This window comes from Rhipicephalus microplus, chromosome X (assembly GCF_043290135.1).
Source record: "Rhipicephalus microplus isolate Deutch F79 chromosome X, USDA_Rmic, whole genome shotgun sequence".
NCBI lineage: Eukaryota > Metazoa > Arthropoda > Arachnida > Ixodida > Ixodidae > Rhipicephalus > Rhipicephalus microplus.
The window spans coordinates 110,923,092-110,942,162 of record NC_134710.1 but is presented as its reverse complement, the minus strand read 5'-3'; positions in this window follow the sequence as shown (position 1 = coordinate 110,942,162).

The window sequence follows — 19,071 nt, the reverse complement described above, 5'->3', positions numbered from 1 at the left end:
GAAATCTTGTGAGTTTCTCGAGATAGTGTTTTAAAACACTTAAGCATTGCATCCTTAGAATATGTAAACGAATTGGAACGCGCTGGCATCGGCGAATAATCTACGGAATCGAAGTTGTTGCCACCTGACAGATCCCTCTGTGCTTCCACATATGTTGGCGCTTTATACGCACTCCCAACTTTCAATACAAGAGTCGATCGGATGACCGGTTGTGTGCCCAAAGCGTTAGAGCCTCGAGTAGCGAAATGCGACCGTGTATGCTACAGGTTACACTGTAGTGTACAGCTATTGGCCGCTGGATTGAATTGATTGATTGATATGGATGTAACCTTTAGATCGGGCGGTGGCTAACGCTACCTAGCCGTCATATTTAGGGAACGAAAACTAGGTCAGTCAAGAACTTTAATATATGGTCCTGAGGAGTTTAAGCCACCAGGGTGCCCACGTGGGACATCCTAGCAGCCGCTACCGTAGGCGACGCCCGAGTCGGGGCGGGAACGTGGTGGCGTTCCGCCAGTTCTTGGGCCCTCTGGATTGCCTTAAGTTGGTTTCGGAGATTGGGGCTCCTGAGTGCCTCCTCCCAGTCGGACTCACTGGTGAGAGGTCCCTGAGGTAACGCGGGACATTGCCAGAGCATGTGCGCGAGTGAACAGTACACTTCTGTGCAATCTGGGCACTGTGAATTTATGTCTGAGTTATAATGGCTGAGTCGGCCCCGTGATGGGTACGATCTCGTTTGTAACATTCTAAAGGCTACTTCTTGCGCGCGTTCTAGTTTTGAATGGGGTAAAGGGTATCGGCTTCTGTTGTGTCGGTAGTGGGAGGTAATTTCATGGAAGGTGAGTAGTGGGTCATTAAACTGCACGTCTGGGCCCAGCTCTTCGGTGGCTGATTGATCGTCACGGCGGGTCAGTTCTCGTGCTCGATCATGAGCCATTTCGTTGAGGTTGGGTTGTTGTGGGTGAACGTCTTTGCCCATGTGGGCAGGGAACCAAGAGAGGTAGTGCGAGCCCGTATATTTCCGTGTTTGTAAAATGCGGGCTGCTTCTGGAGCGATGTTGCCGGTTTCGTAAGCCCGAATGGCGGCGCGAGAGTCTGTGAAGACATTAGTGAGTGAGGGGTCGGTCATCGCTAAAGCTATAGCAACTTGTTCGGCTATGGCGCTTGTTGATAGCCTAACCGAGGCGGCTGAGCGTAGGGCTCCGTCGCCATCTACTACCGCGAGTGCGAAAGAGGAGGAGTTACCGTATTGCGCTGCGTCGACGAATGCGGTAGAGTTGCGATTCGCGGCGGTACGGTTTAGGATCGCGCGAGCGCGGGACAGCCGTCTGCCTTCGTTGTGTTGTGGGTGGACATTTCGCGGAAATGGGGTTACCATGTAAGTAGCTCGGACAACTCTGGGGAGGGTTACTGCGCGTTCAAGGCAGGGGTGTGGGGACATGCCGGCCTCGCTTAGAAGTCGGCGGCCTGCCTTGGAGGAGGAGAGGCGGATCACTTGGGCCGTGGTCTGGGCCTCGATCACTTCATCGATGCCGTTGTGCATGCCTAGTTGGTCGAGACGGGAAGTGCTCGTGTTTTGAGGCAAACCAAGGACTTGTTTAATGCTTTTGCGCATGAGTGTGTTTAGTTTCGTCTTTTCTACCTTCGTCCAGTTGTGGGCAGAGGCGACGTAATTGATGTGACTCATTAGGAACGCGTGGTATATGCGCAGAAGGTTGGCCTCTCCAAGGCCTCGTCTACGACCCGAGACTCGCTGAATGAGTCGGAGCATGTTCTCTGTTTTTGCTGTGATATGTTTAATTGTTCTTGCATGACAGCCAGTGGCCTCGACGAGGAGGCCGAGAATGCGTATGGAGTCCACTCGGGGTATTCGCTGCCCATCTTTGGCGTGTAGCGCTATGGGTAGATCACCTAAGGGTGTTAAGTTACGAACGCCTTGGCGAGATTGCCGGTACAGTAGCAACTCTGATTTTGTGGGCGACAAACGAAGTCCAGTGTTTTTTAAGTAGGCTTCTGTGGTATCGAGAGCAGTTTGAAGGGCTTGCTCCAACTCCGCCAATGAGCCTCCTGGGCACCAGATGGTGATGTCATCTGCGTATATAGCATGGTTTATGTTTGGGATGTCGCGGAGTTTGTCAGATAGTCCCTTCATTACTATGTTAAAAAGGAGTGGAGAAATGACTGCCCCTTGTGGTGTCCCGTTGGAACCTAATGTGTAAGTATCGGATGTAAGTTGCGATAAATGCAGCTGAGCTGTTCGATTTTGCAGAAAAGAACGAATGTACGCCTGGAATCTTTTACCGAGACCAAGGCTGGCAATGGAATCCAGTATAAAGCGGTGTGAGACGCTGTCGAATGCTTTAGTGAGGTCTAGGGCGAGAATGCCACGAACATCTCTCGTTTTTGAGTCGAAGATCTGTTTCTTTAGTAATAGCATGACGTCTTGTGTTGAAAGGTGCGGACGGAACCCGACCATGTTGAACGGAAAGAGTTCGTGATCCTCTATGTAGCGCGATACACGATTTAGGATGACATGTTCAGCTGCTTTTCCTATGCATGAGGTTAGGGAAATCGGGCGTAGATTGTCGAAGTTGAGTGGTTTACCTGGCTTTGAGAGAAGGATTACCGTGGCCGTGCGCCATTGTTCAGGTACCTGGCCAGTTTCCCACATGTAATTAATGTCTTTTGTGAGTAGTGTGATGGCTTGGTCGTCTAAATTTCGCAACAGGCGGTTGGTTACCTTGTCAGGACCGGGGGCTGATCTGCTGTTGAGGTTGTGTAATGCCTCCCGAATTTCTGACTCCGTGTAGGGTTCGTCGAGTTCGGGTATCGTTTCGCATTCTATTTCTGGGTAGTCGGTGGGTTGTGCTGTGTTTAAGGGGAGGTGACGTTTGGAGATTTCTTCAAGAAAGGATGAGTTTGTTCCTCCCATCTTTTTGTGCGAGTGTAGGAGCCGGTCTATGGCATGACTCTGGTTGTTTTTTGTTTCGCAGTCGTCCAGCATGTATTTTAGGAGGTTCCATTTACCCCCAGTTCGCATGCGGCCGTCGACCGCCGAGCAGAGTTCATGCCATTGGAGTCGTGTGAGCTCCGTGCAATATTTGGCAATGTCTTGGTTCAGTATTGATAGACGTTTTCGTAAGCGTCTGTTTAGTCGTTGTGTTTTCCAGCGCGCGAGTATTGACGCTTTTGCCTCGAGCAAATGTGCGAGGTGTGGGTCCATTCTCGGGACCTCGAGTTCTGTTTGTATTGTTTTCGTTGTTTTGGCTATGTCTTCCTGAAGTGAGGTGAGTAGTTCGATGAATGTGTTGTATTCCTTTGTGTTGTTTTTGCGGAGGGTGCGGAAGGCATCCCAGTCCGTCAGCGTGAATGTACGGGGTGGGGCTGATGCGTTGGGTAGTTCGGTTCGTATGATGAAGTGATCGCTGCCCAGATTTTCCTGCGTATTGGTCCAGGTGTGGCCTGTGACGTTACGGGTAAATACCAAGTCCGGCGTAGTGTCGCGTTGTACCGATGTTCCAAGTCTCGTAGGGAATCGGTGATCTGTGATGAGTGTGAGGGACAAGTCGTCAATTGCTCGCGTGAGGTTAGTGCCTTTAGCCGTTGCCTGGGGGTAACCCCATGACGGGTGGGGGGCATTGAAGTCGCCTGCTATAACAAGCGGAGAGTTTCGCGCAAGCGTTGTGGCTTTAGTTAAGAGCGCGTGGAAGGACTGTCTGTAGTCTGACGGGGAGCTGTAAACGTTAAGGATAAAAACGCTTTGTTTTAAAAAACGGTTTGGTACGAGTTCGACGAGTATCGCTTCCAGGCGGCTGCGGGTGGGTAATACCTCATGTACTATGTGAGCAAATTTCTTGCTAATCAGCGTGGCTATACCTCTCTTGGTATCCCCTCGTTGTGAGATGGGGTGGTAACCCGATAATGTGAGAGTATCACAAAGGGTCTCCTGCAGTAATATTACATGAGGCTTCTTGGGTTGCGCTTTAATGTACTGCAGCAGTGGGGTTTTACGGGTCGCGAAGCTAGCGCAATTCCACTGCCAAATTTCTAACGTGTTTTGGGTTGTGGAAGCCATGATGATTACATTGAATTTGGTGGCCCAGGCAGATTTGCCGTAGGATCCACAGAAACTACTGTTCTGGCTTTGGTTTTAGCTTTTATGGTGGCTTTTTGTTCTAGTGCTTCCACCCGGCGTGACAGCGTGTCGATGTTATCGTGGTTTTCTCGCGTGAGACGTAAGATTTCGTTTAGAGTGTCTTCTGGTGAGTCGCTGTCATTCGTGTCCGCTTCGCGGAGTGGTGGGGCTCTGCGTTTAGGTTTGCTAACATCTACAGTGGATGAGGGGGGATCTTTAGGAGCTGTGAGAGTTTGTATTTGGTGCCTCGCCTCATTTAGTTGTGTGGTGAGCTGTTGTATGGTTGCCCGAAGACCTGCTAGTTCTTCTCGTAGAGTTGTAACTACCTCGCTTTCATGCTCTGGCAATGAGGGCCGCGTTACCTTTGTGACTGGCGGCGTGCTCCGTAGCGGTGGTTTCTTCCCTTGGACTCGGTCCGCCCATGTCAGCTCAGCCTGGCGAGATGGGGAGTGTCTCCTGGAGCGGGAGTGGCTGCGCTGGGCACTGCGACGTCTCGCTGTCGGTGTGAGGGAGCGGCTTCGCCTGGTTTATCTTTTTTTTCCCTTGAAATAGTGAAGTTAAGGACTGGCACTTTGCAGTGAAGGATTTAATTTTCACTCGTGCCTTGATTGCAGCCACCAATCGGATCACCCCCTAGTTATTTCCGCCCACTTAAAATATATTTTGCCCTCCCTGTCCCTGAACCCCCGTGCTTTTAAAAACTCCGCGCCATCATCCGAAACTATAGGTTGAAGCCCTTTACAAAACATCATCAGGTGTTGGCAGTTCTCTCCTCCACATGCACTGCATACCGTGTCTGCCCCTACGTATTTGGCCTGATAAGTCTTGGTTCGCAATACTCCCGTCCTGGCCTCGAACAGTGGAGAACTACCCGGAGAATCATCATAGATCCTTTCCTCTTCAATTTCCTGCTTAAAAGTTTGACAGAGCACTAGTGCCAGCTTCTTAAGCATGCCTACTCTCCACATGTCGGTCTCCATTTCTTTCACGTTCCTCTTAACCGATAGTTCTTTTTGGTTTGGCCCCCTGCTGTTTTCTGAGTATTTACCCGTCAATTTTCTGGTTCGCTTCCTCCAATTTGTATCGACATTCCTCTTGTACAGATAGCTCAAAACCTTCCTAGCGCAACGCTCCTCCCCCGTTTTTTGGAATCGTTCCTCAAATTTTATCTTTCTGTTATCTTCCCTGCCCTCGAAGGCTGTCTATCCCATATCACCTTGTACTTCTTGATTTGGCGTATTCCTGTGAGCTCCTAAAGTAAGCCTACCTATTCCACATTGCTTAATTTCTAATCTTGCTTGAACCTCTGATTTCGTGCATAAGACCGCATTGCTGAACGTGAAACTAGGAACCATGACTCCTATCCGACTTCCTCTCGCAACATCATACGTATTGAAATTTATTGATTGATATGGGGGGTTTAACGTCCCAAAACCACCATGTGATTATGAGAGACGCCGTAGTGCAGCGCTCTGGAAGTTTCGACCATCTGGGGTTCCTTAACGTGCACCCAAATCTGAGCATACAGGCCTACAGCATTTCAGCGTCCATCGGAAATGCAGCCGCCGCAGCCGGGATTCGATCCCGCGACCTGCGGGTCTGCACCTATTGTAATTCCACAGTGCCCCATTTTTCATCACCGCTGCATTCCTGTTACCTTTAGTCGTTAGGTATATTTCGTGTTCCCTAAGGTACTCAGTCCCATTGCTTATTCATACTCCCAATATGTATTAATCAGTTATCTCTAGCGTGACCTCCTGTATGCTAAGCTCACTACATTCATTATCATTAAAAATCCTGATTGCTGATTTTTCTTTACTAAATCTCAAATTTAGCCTATATCCTTCATTACCACAGATGTCTATCAACCCTGCAAACTTCCTTGTTGTCGGCCGTTAGAACTATATCATCTGCTTACATCAATGCTGGTAGTGACTGTTCAATGAGTTTTCCTTGTTTGACGAAAAATAGGTTGAAAACAAGTCCACTCCCCACTAATTTGGCCTCTAATTCTTCTATAGGTACAATATGAATAACAAGGGTGACAGAGGACATCCCTGCCTAAGCCCCCGTTTTACCTCTGTGGGCTCAGATACCTGTTTTTCCCATTTCATAACTACCTTGCTACTTTTATAGATATCCTTTAAAAGATTACTAATTCCATTTTTACAACTAGTGTGTCCAGTATTACCCACAATTCTTCTTAAACCACACTATCGTATGCTCCCTTGATATCCAAAAATGCTAGCCACAGGGGCCTGTGTCCCTTATCTTCTATTTAGATGCACTGCGTCAATGAGAACAGATTGTCTTCCAACCTCCTTTGTTGTTTCATCGACAGCATGTCAAAGCGTGGCAATTCAGGCAGCCCTGAAGAAACTGAAGCTTTGTAGGCAGCAACAAGTCGTGCTCTTTTCGGACAGTAAGCCCGCTTTGCAGTGGCTAAAACATGGATTGCTTTTGGATCTATGCACTCAAAAATCACTGAGAATCCTTAAAGACCTGCGTGGCATTGGTATAAACATTAAGTTTCAATGGATTCCATCACATGAGGTTATAGCGGGTAATGAGGCAGCTGACAGACTTGCCCGAAGTGCTCTGGAGCTTACATCAACGAAGAAGGCTCCCAAAGACAATCAGCGCATCTTACGAGAAGCTGTGAATAAGCATTTTTACTCGTTATGGCTGACGCCTCACCAGCCATGTGTGACACAAGGACTATGAAGGGAAGAGGCCTACTTGCTTCATCGCATCCGAACGGGATCAGCGCGTACACCAGCATGGCTCCACAAGATCAGACTCCGCGACGCCCTTGTGCTCGAAGTGCGAGGAAAACGGTAATATAGAATATTATTTGCTTAAATGTCGTAGGCTTAAGAAGGAACAGCAAAGTTTATTTGAGGAACTGCAGCAGTTATGCTCGCAATGTGACAGCCTGACTGATATTGTGTTTCTGCGTGGTTCCTTGATCTTCAGGAAACAGGCGTCGCGACTTCTCTTAAAAATTTTGATTGCTACAGACCTCGCATGTGACTGGTGATAAGCGACAGTTATGTTTGGGGTATAGTGCAGCGAGATAGAGTACCGGTACAATACTGCACGTGGAATAGCACAAAGGCCGCCATCTTATGCAGGCTTACATCGCGCTATAGATGCACGATTTTTATTTTAAAAGCCTGCTTGTGCTTAGTTAAAAAACAAAGGACATTGGCTACAATTAGCAAAGAGGAAACCGAGCGGGGCACTTGCCTGCAAATTATGCAAGGCTAGATCCACCGGCTACATACAACATCCTTAACCTTAACCTTTGTTTCCAAAACCCATTCTGCAGTTCCCCAGCACCCCCTCTTCTCTTATCCATGCCTACAGTCTTTCCTTTATAATTCGCATCACCAGCCTGTAAACCACTGGTTTCACTGTTATAGGACGGTAGTCGTATATGTCAGCTTTGTCCCCCTTTCCTTTATAGATCATGCTCATCCTGCTAAGTTTCCATTCATCAGGGACTTCACCATCGATTGTTGTTTTGCTCGCTGCCTTTCTCAAAGTTTGCTTAGACGTGAGACCCGATTTTTTTATCAGCATAATTGGGATGCCGTCAGGGCGTGTTGATGTACTACTAGGAACCCTCTTTTCAGCCCTTTCCCACTCCCGTAAAAATGAAGCCACGTACTGCGTCACTTGATCCATCGTTGTCTATTAAGGTATATAAGGCACCTCCTTCTTAAAAATTTTTGTCATCTTTGTTCTTATATATTCAATAGCTTCGTCCCCTTGTAGCCTAGCACCTTGAGCTGTAATTATAAACCTCTGTTCTCTAGGCTTTTCTCATTACGTAGGGAGTTTAGATGTTTCCAATATTTTGCAGGTGCCTTTCTATCCTTTTTATGTACCTCTGTCAGCCACTGAGCTCCCTACTAATCTTTTCACTGATCAGAAGAGATGCTTACCTTCTACAGCTTAGAAAGATATCCCACTTTCTTTCAACATCATCTGTTGGTTCACCCCATTGGTTAGCAATACTTTGTTCTCTAGAGGCTTCCTGACGTTTTGCTAAGGCTGTCTTAACTTCCTCATCTCACCAACTCTTGGGTTTGTGTCTCCTTTTCGGGGTGACTTGTCCCGTGCCTTAGCAAGCTCTATCTCAAACAGGTTCGTGTTCATTCCTTACTGTTTTATTATCCTAAGTGATTACTTTCTCAATTTTTAGTAGCTATTTCTATTTGCCTTTCTGAATAAAAATTCTGTAGTTGCTACGTCTTGTCTCCTGCCCACTTTCATTGCTCTTCCAAAACTTAGCTTGATACGTTTGTGATCACTACCCAAGCTTCTGAAGCCACATTTATCTAAGTGCATTCCCCTGAGCCTATCATACATCCTATGTGACATCAGTGCATAATCTATCGTTGACTGCAGCCTTGCTATCTCCCATGTTATCGGCCCTTCACACTTTTCGCTATTGTTGCGAACGATCAAATCATGCCTTTACAGATATCCATGATCATTTTGCCTGTTGGGTCAGTATATCCATCTATATCTTCTATGTACGCATTCATATCTCCTAGTATAATTATCTCGCACTCTCCTTTTAATTCTTTATGCGACTCCGCGCGACTCGCGGCGATATCGGGCTATAGGTGGCAGCACCGCACTCTCGACAGTGTGGATAGGCGGTCGGCGGTGTGTATACAAATACACGCAGCGGTGCATCGTTGCATGTGGTCTGAACCAATTGTCGGTGGATAAAGTGCGTTGACTACAGTTTACTGTTAAAACCTACGCTCTTCTCTACTGAATCAGGGCACGATGCCCATTACCACTGCCTTCCGTCGGTCACTAACAATGCCAAACAAACGCCGAAATCAATGTAGAAAAGATGACATTTTTAGTGAAATTATACGACATTATATATAAGCATGCCATGCGAATTGATTTTCACAGTCAGGGCTCTATAAAGCGTTCTTAAATCCAAACGCGTGGTTGCGCATGGTTACTCTGTTTTAAGTACAGTGTAAGTACCGAAGTCTCACAGTTTATGTGATAGTATTTTTAAGTTGTGTTACCACGTCCACATAAGGTTCCTCGCGTGATTGATAAACTACAGTGCCCTATAGTTGTACACCTACCAACAGCGCGAAAATGCATAGCCTGGAGCCTTTTTTTCTACAACCGTGTCGCTATAAAACGCTGCATTCACACAGCATTTATAAGTCCATGCACATGTTTGGCAGCATGCCAAGAGAATTTTGCGATATGTTCCAAACAGAAAGCGGCACCTCTGAAATTATTCTGGTGAATGGAGGGGTACGTAGACAATAAACAACACTCTGGAAAGTTGCACTCAACGAACTTATTACAATGAATTAGCAGCCGAGCAAGACCAAATGCTTTCGTAAGTCGTTTCAGGCATACGTAGAAACAGTTACAAAAAATCACCTTTACACCAACCTAACCTGCTACTTTCTTCATCCCGTGCGAGACCTCGATTATTATGTACATGATTTCCGCCGCTTTTTCTTTTATCCTCGATGTGGTGGCAGGTTCACCGTCTGAGTGAACGAAGGCGCATCAAAGTACGCATGCGCCACCCAAAAGTGCGCTACACAGATGGTGAACCATAACACTGCACCCAGGAAAAAGGAGGACGTGTCAGTAGCTCCCTATTATTATATAAAATTAGTCTTCTTGTTTCATTTATTCTTTTGTTTTCGACATGTTCACTGTTGTACCATTTTATTTGCCCTCCATGCTTGGACTACGTGTCCGCAGTATTTGATAAATAAATAAATAAATAAATAAATAAATAAATAAATAAATAAATAAATAAATAAATAAATAAATAAAATATACACAAGGTCTCCCACGGGCTGAAGAAAGTAGCAGGCGAGGTTGGTGTAAAGGAGATTTTTTCAGCACCCACCAAGCTAAATCACCTGTGTGCGCTGACCAAATATGCAATTTAAAAGCTAGAAGGGTGCCAGAAAAAGCACCCAAATCCTTTCGTGCCACGCACAGAAGGCGTAGTATACAGTCGACCACTGATATGTGACGAGAAATGCATTGGCCAAACGGGCTTATCTATCAATGATCGCTTATGGGAGCACAAACAAAACATTCCTTGGTAAAGAAATTGGTAAACATTCCTTGGCACACACTGCAATGATTGTGGTTGTTAAACTGTTAATTCGAAATGTAGCCTAATCAGCTGCCACAAAAAAAGTATACTCGAGTAATCTTAGAAGCAAAAACCATAGTCATCGGAAAGGCGAAATGTGTCTGTACACCATCGATTGCATAGTGAGAGAAATCGGCGTTTTTAAATTCCTAAGTGCGCCGAAGTGTCACGTCGCCAAATAAATCGATGTATATTTGTACGGCGAAATTACAATAAAAGCCATTCACTATATAGAGTGCTTCCGTGTGTGTGTCTATGTGTGTGTTTTTTTAGTCCGTGTTCAGCAGCGCTACCCTTCCAAGAATGATTTTCAACTCGTCCAAGAAATAACACTCATGATGTCACCTTTACTATGCAAACATATTTTTTAGAAAAGTCGTGTACAATTCACAGCCCCTTAACAATGTACACCCAGACCAGTGTATCTTTTGTTGTGTACGATACTGATATCACCTGAAGTTAGCTTCGAACTCATTTTGTACATTTTCGGCCATCCGCCGCCGTCTCTGACGAGATGACACTTCCCCAATCGAACTTTTCATCCTCGACCTCTTCATATCCGCGCGAGACATGCCACTGCGCCGCCGCCAACGGAGCACGATCACAGAAACACTACACACACCCACAACTAAGGTGCTGCGTTAACGCGTGCAACGAACACGCTTGGTGGATTCCGTGCTGAACAGTTGTGATCTCCGACGCCAGCGTAGTTCTTGCTGATCGGCCCGCTGTCCACAAACTCCAGGTGCTCACGCCGAGCGTTGCCCCGTCCTCAAACTACTTCAACCATGTTCCAATCTTTTCCTTTGCTCAATCTTTGCTTCTCACTCTATCCCATTTAATTCCTCCTTATCACATTTCTATGTGAGCTGCTGCTAAGATGCCGCACTTTGCTAAAGACAGTTTCGGGGCTCACTTAGCTCTTTTCTCCTATTTTGAAACAACTTCCCCCAACGCGTGCTACACAGGCAGGTGAACGAACCTCAACAACCTCAGCGTATGTCGTAGTGGACTGGATCAGAGATTTACATACATACATGTATGTGGTTGCACTGTTATGAGCGTTTCCTTGACACATTTATGCCCCCCCCCCCTTCGGGTTTTTAAAGGGATTCATGTGGGTATCAATCCATAGCGCTCAACATGAAATTGAGTCCGCGCGACGTCGGTGTTGCCGGTGTCTGCTTAGCCTAAGCAGCTGCAGGGAGCCATCGCGAAAGACCGTCTCAAAGGATTCAGAGCCTGAATGTCCAACGAGACTGAATGTCCAACGAGATGGAATGTCTAATGGGTCACGTGACAGGCGAGACTGAATGTCCTACGAGCCTGAATGTCTAACAAAAACTGAATGTCAAACGAGACTGTATGTCCAACGAGCCTGAATGTCCAACCGAGACTGAATGTCCATCGAGACAGAATGTCCAACGAGCCTGAATGCCCAACCGATACGGAATGTCCAACCGAGACGGAATGTACATCGACACCATCGGCAGTTTTGTCCGTCGACCCAGAGACCATGCACCTGCAGAAGAAGCGCAGAGCATAGTGTGCCAAATCCCATGCACCGTCTGCCCCGCTTCGTACGTTGAAAAAACCGCGAACTTCCATGAAGGAATGCCGCACTACAAGAATGACCTCCGTCAATGCAACAGCGTACAGAGCGCAATGGCATAACACTGCGAGCAGTTTGACTACCATACCAGTCCCGACGGTGCAGTGTCGAGCTCTTTGCCTTGTTTTGTACGCTTCCTACATTTCTCGGGATGCACAAAGAGCGCGAAAACAGGTATACGAGAAACGTGACCCTGGAAAACGACTGGGCCGCCAAGCTTTTTGCAGAGTGGACTGCATGAACATAATCATGGGAGACGGCCCAGTGAAAGTGCTTCGGCACTTCAAAGCTGACTATAAATGGAAAGGCGTTTGAAAAAAAAAACTGCAAAAACACGGGCCACAGCTAGCCCGACACCAACTAGCCAACTAGCTCGACAGCATACGTTACGTTGCTATGTTGTGTCGGTATGACTGAACTGTAGACGTGTTGGGAAATTAAAGAATATCTTGTACGGTGAATCAAGAATTCGAACACACCATACAATCGACGGCGATAAAGACGGATTCCGAGCCGCAATATGAGCTAGTGAAAGATACAATCGCAGTTGCAAACGCACGTAGACGTATAATGCATTACAAAAGGGTACCGTAGTAGATAACTAGGACGCACATTTCTTTGAAAGCAGTAAGTGATCTGTTGCCATCTTACGGCCGGCGTGAAGCGTCGTAGCGGCACCGCTTTCGGCCAGAGTGCCCACTCCTCATTTTTTTATTACTCTATGCTGGCAGTGTTCAGAACATGGGACAACTCCTAATGTGTCGTGTCCAATATTGTTCGAAATAAAAAGTCGTTCACGATTCAGAGTACTTCGTGCTCTACTTTGTGTGTAGAAAAAGTGGGTAACGACTAAGAGGTCTAGGTACTATACTATGGGAGGACACCAAGCCGTCCCGTTAAGTGTGTTTAGAAAAACAAGTTTATTCAATCGTGGGACGCAACAAACCTATGGAACGAGCGTCTATACAACAAGCACAATAACAAACAAATGACAAAGCACCACATACATGACACATATAAACAAAAGTGTCCAAGTCCGTAGGGTGTCCCTAACACATGTTACACAACGTAGGGTGTCCCTAACACATGCTACACTACATATATACGCTAATCACAATATGAACAATGTACATGATGATATATGAACAGAATTTACAAGACTTGGTGAAGATGTTAGCAAGTATATACAACAGGTATAGAGATTCGTGAAATGTACATAATTTACAGCGTTAGACTGAAGTGCATATGTACAAGAACTCATACCCATACGGCGCACACACAAACACATATAAATAGTATATAAACACATACAGATTACATGCACTGATCAGACACTGAGAGGTGACCTGGCTATAGGAACCAGGCCAGGTGGAAGACTAATCGGACACGTCTGTCAACGGACAGAAAGCGGCACGACCATTGTCGTAGAAATTCTTTCTCCCCAAGGAAGAACAATTCCTCTGACAGAAACGACAGAAATTCAGAGTATAAGAGTTCCAGAATCGGAAAGAGAGCACGACGACGATGACCTGCCACAACAGCCTCGCACCTATTACGCCACAAGCAAAAAGCTGCCGCAGCTATTAGAAGGCGTGCAAAGCGACTGCGCGAGCAGCGACCAGATGTGATAAAGCGATTAACACCTAGGCCACGGAAACCAGTGTTAACGGACTTCCAAAACACCTTTGCAATGACACATTGCTGCAGCATATGCTGGTTAGACTCCTGTAACGGGCAGTTAGGACAAGTGAAAGGTAGGAGCATGCCCCACTTCTCCAGTCTATCCCGTGTTGGGATACTTTCAATCCAAGACCCCACATGAAGTTACGGAGGTTACCAGGCAAAAACGATGCCGTTATCGCGCTCCACGAGACATGTCTCGATCCTGCTAGACGTGCTGGAAGAACCAGAGGAAGAGAAAGAGCCGCCGTTGTATCTACAATGCGTCTTTCGAGAATGTCCACATCGGGACAAACCTGCTGCGAGTGTCGATAAAATGCTACTGCCGATGAGTAAAATGCAGGTTAAGTGCTTGCGGTGCAGAATCAAGTCATGCATCTGGTAGTAAATAGCATATCTTGGTGTCTAAGGAATAGCAGACAAGATCACACGCGGGACACTGATAACCATGCAACAACGGAAGTAGTAATCGTGGGGCAAGCAGCGGGCAGCGAACAGATATGGATGTGAATGCGAATCCACCGCAGTGTCTCGGTTGCCCAAGTGCTGCTCGGCAAACCAGCTCTGTTCCACCTCACCAGAAAAATGAGCCAATGAGGGATCGCAACGGCATAGTGATTCGTAATGGGGGCTGTACGACATGAGATATGTACACGCACAGCCGCAAAACTCAGCCTGTGCTAAATACCTTTTTTTAGAGCATCAGTAAGTCATATTCTTGTGCTTCCCGGACGTGGCGTTTTACATCTTCGACTACTGAAACCCACAAGGAGGCTGATATGCCGTAGCAGGTATAATTAAGCCCCAGAATGCGAATTGAGTCACTTTTTTGAAGGCCGAAAAAGGGACTTGGGCAGGCGTCTGGGAAACCAATGAATAAATATCGACATTTTGAAAAATTTAACGCAGCACCTGAAATTGTGCCATACGCAGCGAAAAGTCGTAGGCTACGGCATAAACTGTCCTCATTCTTCAAATAAAACGTGATGTCATTAGCAAATGCTGTCACCGTCACGGTACCACAACGTGCAAGGGGAAGGCCTCGAACGCATGGATCAGCGATTAGCGAGTGAAGGAATGGCACGAGGCGGGGTACAAAAAGTGCAGGGAATAAAGGACAACCCTGGCGAACACCACGGGTAACAGGAAACGGCGCAATCTCTAAACCATCAAGAAACAACATGCTGCGTATATTTTGGTATGCGTTTCGGAGAAGCTCAATGAAGTTTGGGGCAAAGCCAAATGCTGCTATTACGCTAAATAAAGCTGTGTTCAAGGCGATCGAATGCCGTTTCTTGTTCAAGTGAAAACAAGAGTGCCCGAGCTGATCTTGCTAACGTGTACGCAATCATATCACGCGTAACAAAAGAGAGACTGTGAATTTATCTTCCAGGAATATAGCACGCCTTATGATGACCTATTAAGGAAGGCATCAGGCTTCTCAAACGCCGAGTGATAACTGCTGCGAGAGTTTTATAATCAGCGTTGAGGAGCGTTATTGGTCTCCACTCCTCTGGGCGAACCGACGATGGCTCATGTTTAGGTATTAGAACAATTCGACCATCGCGAAAGCTATCAGGGAAATCAAAGTTCTCAAAACATCGGCAAATACCAGTGGTGAAAAGAGCACCAATGTCGTCCCAAAACGTTAAATAAAACTCAACAGGCAACCCGTCCGGTCCGGGGGCCGAGCCACGCTTCATGGAAGACAGTGCCTCTTCCACTTCGTCAGTTGACGGACTTGGGCAAAGTTGTTCAGCTATTTCTAATGAAATTTGAGGGAGCGTATACTTAGTATTGTGGCTGTCTCGGTGGTACCGTGATGTGATGACATTGTCGTACGAGCCATGTTGGCAAAGTGAGCTAGGAAAACTGATTGATCACGTGCCGGCAGTAACACAGTTGGTAAGGATTTGGCGGTCTGAGTTCCTAGTAGACTCGCCAGGTTAAGAAGCGAGCTTTTCGCAAAGCGCAGAACCTCAGGGTGAGCACATGTATTACGTCTGCAATGCCAAGCCGCCGTCATCAACGAAGACGCTGCAATAAGGCGTTGAAAACGACCCTGTAACTCTCGCTGCCATGCGCGCATCAAGGGAGTTAGCCGATCAACCCGAATAGCAATACGCAGCTTTGTGGCAGAGTCCGCAAGTTCTTCGGACGTACGCGTATAAGGGCACGCCCTGCTACTGAGCAGTGTAACCATCGCCACTGTGTCTTGAGCGCGTCCCACACCTCCGGACCGGATTCCAAAAGAGAGGCGCGCTAAATTCTAGATAAACTGGAGTGTGAACGCGCGTCGGGCAGAATGCGGATGTCAAGACGCCAAGGTCTCACTGATAATGAAAAAGGAAAGTAAGCCTCGAGCGTCACTGGTCGGTGGTCTGATATATAAAAAGGGGATGATGGTAATGTTACTACATTGGAGTGCGATACGTAAGAAGCTAGCGCGCTCGGCACATAGAAACAATCCAACCGACTAGACGACGTGCTACGCTGCCAAGCCCACGCATACTGTGGTCCATGCACTAGTCTGTACGTATCTATCAAAGAGAAATGTTGGACCAGGCGACGCAGCTCCCGCGCGTTCCAATCACAGTGACCCCATCCTGGACCTTGCAGGTCAGCTCGCGTGTCTAATACACAATTAAAATTTGCAGTGAGTATGACATGACGACCGTTTAAAAAATACACGTCCGGGTCACGGAAAAAATCGTTAGACAACACTGCTTGAGCTGACTCATAAATACACAAAACGTGCAGCTTGAAGGATGATAGGACGCAGTCAAAATCCAATACCCGTGCAATCCCGTCATAGAAAACATGATGACTGCGCAGAAGAATGCGGCTAAAAATGATAATTTTAACTCCACTGCAGCGAGATGTCGCGAAAGAAAAGTAACAGTCTAAATTCAATGCGCGTTTGAATGCACGAACGTGGAAAATGGTAAAAAAAATGGTTTCTTGTAAACACAGAATATCACAATGTTCTGCGCGGGCTATGCTGATAACTTCGGCTTGCTTTACTGGGTTACGGAACCCTTTAACATTTAAAGAAATGATTTTCAGGGTGTCAGCCATATTGAAATGATTGTGGGTGACTGACCTGGTCGTGTTTCTTCGATTTGGTACCCCGGGGATCTGTCCGGGGGAACTGGAATACACACACTGCACAGCACATTTCGACCCTCTTCTAGAGGGTCGAGGTTTCTTTGGTTGCTGGGACTCGGAGCGGCTATCCTGGCGCTTGCGGCCTGACTGTCCAACGAGATTAAATGTTCATCGAGACGGAGTCAGTATTGAAAACAGCAACAAGAAGGAGCGTTTACTATAGCATGTTGTCTATTGTGCAGAGCCGCCCAGCACGACGATGTCCGCTGGGGCAAATTCCCTTAAACATGGGGCCGGCACGGCCTGAAATAACGTTTTAGCCTCTTCTATGAGACCAGTTCCCCGGTGCCTGGCGGAGAAGGTAAAGCTTTCACCGGAACGGCACCGTGGCTCGGTGGAGGAGGCGACGCTTTGCCCGGAACTGCACGGTGGTAGAGTGTACTAGAAGTGTTGAGTGGCGAGACCGTGCCTTGCCGCCTTATCCCTTCCACGTTGCGCGTAGTGGCGGCGCTGCAGTCGGATAGTACTGAAAGAGCCGCGTGCCGCGTGCAGGAACTGTTATGCGCTTCGGCTCCTCCATCGTACTTTTTTGATGCAGATTTCTTTGCACCTGCCCATCATTCATGTCTAGCACATGACGTCATGGCCCTTGAAGTATGACACGCCAATCTACTTAATTATAGCTTCATAAAAGTCCTCGTGAGAGATCGAAAATGCTTCAGAAAGGGGGTGTCATATACTGATTTCTTCTGTCTTAACTCTTTCTTCGTTTGTTAGGCGTCTACAATATACAGAATAACTGAGCTCATTTATTGGAAATTAGCTGCGCTCAGAAAGCTGCGAGATTAAAAAAAAATACCGTTTCAAACGCACGCAGAACCAGGAGGTCATTAGTAGAGAGGAAAGAGGAAGGGATTCTGAACCTATTACACTACCAATTTTTTTCTTAATTTAACTTTTTTGGGTACGCTAAAATATTTACACGCATTCACAGCGACCACCAATTGCCAAATTTAGTCGTTCTGCTGCACCCCACCACCTCAAAAAAAATCTGGGTGCTAGCCTTGCGCCGAAGGTTTACAATTGGCGAAGCCGAATATAGCGTGTCTCTGTACAAATGCGCACTGTAAATTTCACCTTTTCGACTGTATGACGTCCTAAATCTAGTACAAGTCTAACGTGGTCTGACGAAAACTGCACCGCCTAAAAATAGTAGCTGTGCTAAGGAGCATTGCATGGACATTGTTAATGGGGCGGTGACGTGTGACCTAAATGCATGTACCTGTGGGGTGGGGACACACACATACACCTGTGTGTGTTTGTGTGTGTGTGTGTTCACTGTGTACAAATACAAGTTAAATTTCTCAAAACAAGGTGCACCGCTTCCAACCTACACTTTTGACATTTATTATTCGAACTACACTGATATTACAAAACATCGTCATAAATTTGCTGGCTTGCAATGGCACGACAATAGTTATAGCGTGAGGACAAAACGACGACAAAGAGACAAGAAGGACATGAGCGCTCATGTTCTTCTTGTCTCTTTGTCGTCATTCTGTTTTTGCGCTATAACTATCGTCGTGTCATACCAACTAGCCCAAACTGCCACACTTGCAATGGCGTTACGCCAATAGATTATTTGTAAAGCAGCACAATTTAGGCTTTAGATACAAAATGAAGGCTGATTACAATAAATTTACGCAGATTAACAGACAGGCGATATATACAGTTGACACTTTTTAATATGTATGTCTGTTGTTTTTAATATGTTTAATATGTAATAAGCCTTTCAGAAAGCAATAATCATTATCTTCGCTAAACTGACATGATAAAACTGAGTCGTCACCCACATAAATGTTGTGACAACGTAACTTATACTCGGTTTTCTCGTGATACAATCGAGCGCTGGTAGACTCATATGAGGAACACTGTGCTCTGAATATCGTAGACACTTCCGACAAAACGAGCGTATGATTTAATCGCACTTTTGATACTTCCCTTCCCTTTGTTGTTCGCCAGTAGCCACTTATAAGATGTAACGCAGCTCAAAGCACTGCCTGATTGAGAAGCTAGGAGGATCCGTGCAAATTTGGATTGACTTTTTTTTTTTCTGGGTTGGCAGGCTCTTGAAGCAATGAATGTATCGACGCAATTTCGGCGTGCCTACATAATCACTCGTGCACTATAGCACATAGCAGCCTTTATAAGTGAGTCCACTTATAAAGGCTAAGAAACGCATTAAACGCACTCAAAATGAGCAATGACACGTTTTCGCAGGCTAGGGCGCGCGTGCTCCTAATGCAGACGCTCCTGAGATCTTCAGTACCATGGGACAACAGCGCCGCCGCTACTGTCACC